The following is a 6,977-nucleotide window of genomic DNA, read 5'->3' as shown; positions in this document are numbered from 1 at the left end:
ATAAAAAAGTAATCCAACCTAGAAATTCTGTGTATTATTAAGAAATATAGCTTCAAAAATTCATGGAAACCAGGGCCTCCCTTCCAATAATGAACTTTCAGGCCATGAAGAGCTGCAATTAACCCCACACATTAAAGCCAGTGTTGATGTGCTGAGTCAGGGACTTAGAGTGAACATACTGTCAGATCACAAAAGCAGATATATCAGAATTTTGTTTCTCTAAAGAATAAGGTAGTGTATTGCTTGTAACTGTAACTGAAAGGATTTGAATAGGGTTTTGTTCCAACCTTAGCAAAGCAGGGAATTTTACAAATATGCGAAGAAAACTGGATTATTTTTTTTCTTGTACATTTTGAACAGCAAAATGTAAGGTTTATTTTCAGAGAAAAGTAATGTATTTCCATGGATTCCTTGGTGTCTGTTACCCAGGTCAGTAACACTGCAGTTCATTAGCAGCATTTGCTAACAGATAAACTAAAGCAGTAACGTGATACTTGTAAGTAATTGTGTATGTGTACATGTGTAAGTGAAAAAAACATTTTGTAAGTTATCTGCTAATTGATTTGCTTCCTTTAGTACCATTTTAATTAAGACTTGGAACAGAAGAGATCATGTGGTCAGGGAGGGAAGCAATTACCTTCCCTTATTTGTGTGAACAAATGTTTCTTTCACATCATTTCAGTACACTATGGGAAATAAAGATGAAAATAAACCAAAAATGGTAAGCTACAAGCAGTAGAAAAGACTGGAGAATGAAAGTAATCTTCATCAGGCAAATGTACTGGAGTGGTGAATAGATTATGAATTCCCAAAACGTTGGTGTGTGCCCTGGCTCAGTGGGTATGGGAAAAGGATGGACAGTGCTGAGAAAGACAGCTGAGGACAAGAGACCCCCAGAGCTGCTGCTTCTGCTGCCACTGAGAGTTTTGGGCACACTTAGTAACTGCCACTGCTGCACAGGGCTGCTGTGGCAACCTTTTGCCACCCCAAGGAGTTGCTTATTTTGCCTATTCCTACAACCAGTTTTACCAACACAGCTTGCAGCATCAGTAGCTCCTGAATTTGGGCCAAGTAGCACAGCACTGCTTGGAAATAATCAGTAATGGAAAACTAGATGAAAGGGGAGCATTTTGGAGGCATTCAGTCAAAAAACAAAAGACAGTGTTAGCTTCACTAATTCTTGATCAAGGATGCAGCCCTGGCATTCCACAACCAGCACACTAGACATCTGCACTCGCCTATTTTACTGTCCAGCACAGGTTACGCTGGCCCATGCCGAGCACTCCGAGCTTGCTGGCATTCCTTTGAATGGATAACAGTGGGAAGGCCTTTGGAGTCGGCGTTTGGACACATGCCCCAGTTATGTCATGCTGGACCTACCGTCTCCTCATGGCAGATGCACAGCAACATAATGATGCTTGTGAATAGAGTTATTCAGAAGAGAAGACAGTTGCAGACACAAGAAGTGAGCTAAGAGGTGCATACACAGCATTCATTTCTAAAGAGATAACGATGCAGCATTGGCTTTGATTACAATGCATGTGCCACAGTAACAGTGGGATCATTCAGTTCAAATCCTGCTGTCAGCTACATTGGTGCAAATCGAGACTAACTGCAGGAGTCACACAGCTTGGCACAGCACTCACTCACATGGTAATAAATCAGACAAAAATCCACTGGACTCAGTACAACTGCATGGGTAGAAAAGAAATGCCTGTAGGAGAAGTCCTGTAAATCAGACCTCACTAATACTAATAAGCTCTGAGTAGTGTGAGGAAGAGTCTGATTCAGCTCCTTCCAAACAGAATGAATGGCAAATGTAATAGTCAAAACAATTGCAACCTGAATCATTCTTGGCCTCTCTAGTGCCTGTAAATGAAAGATCAGGTCATTTTTGTCAAGAGGTTTGTTTTTGTGGGGGTGTCCTTTTTGTGGTTTTTTTTTGTGTTTGTTTTGTTTGCTTGTTTCTTGCACCTGCACTTAATCAAATACAAAAGACTAAGACTATTAAAATTATTTGACTTACCAACCAAATATGGAAAACCAAAAGCAAAACGAAGTACCTACCTAGTGAACCTGCTAAAGAAGAGATGTTTATACCGTACAAATAGGATCTATAGAGGTTTCACACTTCTGAAAATCACACTCGTTACACACAGGGAATATTAGGATAGCCAGCCTAGGTCTGACTGAAGTCCTTCCTCTCCAATAGCCTCACAGGGCTAATAGCAAATATCTAGATTAAGTCTAAAAGCATTGTTAGCATAAGTCAGTGCTCTCCTAGAAGACCCCACTACCCTACAGGAAGCTTCTGCGTAGTGTCATTAAGCCAAAAGCGTTCCTGTTAAATTTATTTATATTCTAATGTACTTTCTTCCACATTCAGAAGTGGTTTATTCCACAGATACTATATATTTATACACTAAAGAAAAAAATAAATCACAAAAGCCTTTGCCCTTCCTGTCACTACATCAGTGAATTTGCATGGTTGTTACTAACACAGAAAGGAAGGAACACACATACTCCTAAGAAGGCACATCTCTCTCATTTCTTTACAGAGGGGGGGAAATGAGATGTGGAGCAGCACAAGTGCTGCACCAAAGGCCAATCCAGGATCAGCAGAGCAGAGAATACAGACAATGCTTTCCAAGTTCAGCGTGGGTGACCTAATTATTAGACCATCATTCTCCTTTACTGCAGCCTTCAACAAAAATGCTGTTTCTGGAATGGTTAGGTGTTAAGTATTTCACCTTATTGAATATATATGGTCTCGATTCTCATATTTCAGGCTTTAAGCCGTAGAAGAACCCTGTGCTTTTATTCACAACTGCATCAAACAGGAACCTCAGCAAAGTAAGCGATATTACATTGGGCTTGAACACTGTGTGGACTAATAACAAGCTCAAATGAGTCACAGACAAACTGACACACTGCACACATTCTGTTTCCTGAATTCAGTTATAAAATGCGTTCCCCGTTGCTGCATTCCAAGCAGTGCTTGTAGTAGGTTAGCGATGTTTCATTTGGATCCCTCACACCACTGTTAATGGCTGTCCTGATGCAGACAATCCACAAGGCCTTTTTTTCCTTTGCAACCAGATTCTACTCAGCACTATCAGGAATCTTTCTGAGTCAAAGGGCAATTAAAATAATTATATCTAATCACATTCTTCAATTACTCCACAGGACTGAGGGAGGACTCACAGGGCTGGGACCAGATGCAAACATATTCTGTTGTGATTGAAACTGGCTGAAATGCTCCAGTGAATTCAAAACTGACTATTCATCCCTTTGGTGAACAACAACCCCTGTGTGTTTTAAGCTGCTTGATATTTAAGCTCATTAGAGTGACACCAGGGAAGAAACAGAAACCTGTAGTGAGTGCAGAAGTGTTCCTGCAGGGACCCCTTCAAAGGAGCTGCTACCTTGAAATACATACAAAACGTGAAACGGCTACTGAGAAGAAAAGGCGCTGCCTATTTGCAGGATGAGAAGTTCTAACAGCAATTGGTAAAGAAACCATGGAGGCTGGGCAGGCTGGTTGGTAAATTTGCCCCTCATACACTGGGTATCTCCAACAGCTTTGGGACCTTGCTATTCCACCCCAGGTCCCTCTTTGGGAGGCTATTGGAATCTTTCTGTCCTGGGTCAGTCCCCTGACCTCAGGTCTCAAAGACTACAGGTATCCAGCTGTTTCCTATGGGTCTGTCCCCACTGGAGGCTCCTGCTCCTTCCTTCCAAATGGATGCAGTGCCCAAAGTAGATCTGGAAAGGCTCTGAGGTACCTCAGGGGGTCCTGGTGTGAAAGTCTGACTAGATGCATTTGATATGGCACTGAGGACAGTGGCAGGTTTGAAGAGACTTGGCTGGGGATGTGTGGTAAATTGTTTTTTTGGATGAGCAAACTGATGATATAAAGGAGTACCAAATATAAGAAAGAACTAACTTATGCTGGGAAGGGAAAAAATGTGCTTGCACAGGAAAGACAGGATATGTGAACTTACAATCGCCCCAAATCAGTGCTTTAGCAGAATCAGGAACAACAGAAAAAGTAGAGTGCTGCCAACAGTCATTATTTAACTTGAAGCTTTGCACTGTCTGATACTTTACTTGAGACACTAGGTCTTCAAATCATGTGGTGGTGACAATCCCCACTTTAATTTAAAATATACCATTCTCTTGATGCTGTAGGGAACAGTTAGAAGCTCTGATCCCTGCTACATCATGAAGGCTCAGAAACTGGGAAATCAATAGTACTAATTAAAAAACCCCGAAACCTCTAAACTGTCAGGATTATTTTGAGTGTGCTTATAGATTTTTGAATTCTCAGGGTTACAAACACAAGCACAGTAAACAAGGGGCCCATACCTGCTTTCTTCTCAAAAGGCAGCCCCTTCCCTGTGACATACTCCAAGCCCAAGATGTTCCTGGCTTACAGAGAGCAAAAGCCTAGTCCTACATCTCCTCTTAAAATTACTCCAAGATGTAGTGGAGGAAAAGCCCAGAAGAAAGAAACTGCATATTGCTGGGAACTCAACTGCAGATGATTTCCACTAGAGACTGGCAGAAGTGAGTTAGACGTGTAGACTAAATGAAAAGTATTGCATTGGCATTTAAATGTAAATGTCATGTATATGTAACTATAGGCTGTGCCAGTAGTAGTGAGTTTGCCCTTCTCTATTCTCTTCCCCTCCACTATATTGGAACTTCTCTTACACTTACCCAACAAGATCATGGCCTCAGTCCTGCATCCCCTGCATAAAAATGATGGCTACTTTCAGTTTCCTTGAGTACAATCATCCAGATACCAATTGCATCTAATTCATAACATTTTCAAAATAATGCTAATGAGATAATAACTTAAATCTAATTGCTGTTAAATAGCATGACCTACACATACAAGAGGGTGAAAATGGAAAACAATTCTCAAGCCCATGTGACATAACGTCGACAAAACCACTAAACTTTCCATTCAGTTCTACCACCTGCCAGGCTTTTCAGAGATGATGATGAATGCAGGCAACATTTTACACAGAGTTCAAACATGAAGATCAACTTTTAACACCCTTGCCCTGTGCTTTTCATGAAGTAGACTGAAAGACACTCAGATCAGATGGGATGCTCATGAGAGGAAGACAATAGACCTTATTTAGCACCTCAGCACCAGCCATATCCACGGTCTGTGCCCAGATGGAGCAGTCTGCAGCTTGGTGCACCAGCACACATCCCTTGCTTTTCTCTGCTCATTGCTGGAGCTTACAGCTTGAGCTGTAACAGGCCTAGCAACATGTGCTAAAACTGAGCTCAGTGAAACCTTCTCCTAAGGGTGCATAGACTTGCACAGTGTAATCCCTTAGGTTCACCATGTTGAAAGGCTTAGACACACTTTGCGTTCGGAGTTGGGCACAGCTACAACTGATTTTTATTTCTCCAGTGAGTTTAATGGGAACAAGATGAAGCTGTGCCTGGATCTTCTGTGTGAACCATAAATGCCTTCCCACCATGACTAAAGAAAATTAAAAAATTCATCTCATGTCCTTGATTTACTATGGTTTAGTGAGTAGAAACCATTCATTAGCACAGAAGCATGTGGTTTTTCGGGCATCCTTCTTAGGGAGGTGGTGCTATTGATCTGGATCGGGCTGAGGCTTAGAACATGTGGGAGAGAGGAGCAAAGGGTGGTTTGACTGCTGCATGGCTTGTCTGCAACAGGAGTAAGGAAACCACACAAAGTTCAGGGTGAATCCAGAAGGTATCAAGCCTCAAAACAAATAACAGCTGCAAGTTCTCTGCTCCCAAGCCTTTTTACTGACTTATCTATTATCTCCTCCTGCATAATTTGTCATAATCTGGGACTCGTCAGGCCAATTAATCATGCTTCAGAAAAAATGAGATTTCTCTCAAGGAGATTATCTGTCTCTGACAAACAAGGGATAATTCAATTAGCTTTTCTTTTTCTAAACATTTATTAACTAGTTTTGGTAAATTAGTCTTTTTGTAATTTAGCTATAATTTAGGAAGATTTAATATGTCATTAGGCACACCAAATTCTGTGTTAATATAACATTATGGCTGAGATTTTAATTGCCCCAGATTCAGGAACTGTATAGTTAAATGGCTTGATTCCCATATGGAAGAGGCTGATAGGAAGTACGCAGGACTCCACAAAGTTCTCCTTAAAATCCCTTCTTCTGTGTGTTAAGCACATGCTTAAGGACTCTGGAGAATAGGAGGCTTTCTCTGACTTGGATAAGAACTCTAAGAATTCAATGAGAACTACTTACATATTTATTTTCAGAGTTTCCACATACCATGGAAGTTTATAGTATACATGGATTTAACTCTCTTCACAGTTCTCAAAGTTCCTATTTTCTATACTGCAATTTCCTGAGAAAATCCTAGTGTCCAACAGGAGTACCAGACTGTGTGGCCTGTCAGATGAGAATTTCTGCTCTGATTCATTCTAGATTATGCCTTTTTGGACACTGCCAATTGATACTAATGTAATGGCATTAAAGAAGTCAATGCAACTTCATATTGAAAATGAAAATCAACCTCTTTCATGCTGGGGGGAAATAAAGAGAAAACCAAAGCTATTGAGTTGTGTGGATTTTAAAAGGCATAACCGCAGAAGCAGATCCAGTTTGAAAGCAATGTTAATTACTTTACCATAGCAGGGTCACAGAGACTTTGCCTAAACTGAAAGTGAAGAGTCAGTTTAAGCTGACTAATCCCTACGTACTGCTGGCTGCAGCCTGACTGTATCATGGATTCAGAATATTGTAATTGGCCACAGGAACAACAGAACTCAGGGTATTTCCTAGCAAACCCAGTAGTAACCTGACCATGTCAGATCCTTTGAGGGTTCATGTTTGACAGTATGAATCCACCATAAAGTGCTAAGATTTGGAGAATCTTCCAGAGAATTTTGGGACTCAGGCTAGGGCAGTCTTCTCACATAGTTTAAATAGATTGGC

Source organism: Neopsephotus bourkii, unplaced genomic scaffold (genome assembly GCF_033783945.1).
Source record: "Neopsephotus bourkii isolate Nb327-2 ecotype Australia unplaced genomic scaffold, CSIRO-AGI_Nbou_v1 NB_951, whole genome shotgun sequence".
NCBI lineage: Eukaryota > Metazoa > Chordata > Aves > Psittaciformes > Psittacidae > Neopsephotus > Neopsephotus bourkii.
This window is presented reverse-complemented; position numbering follows the sequence as displayed.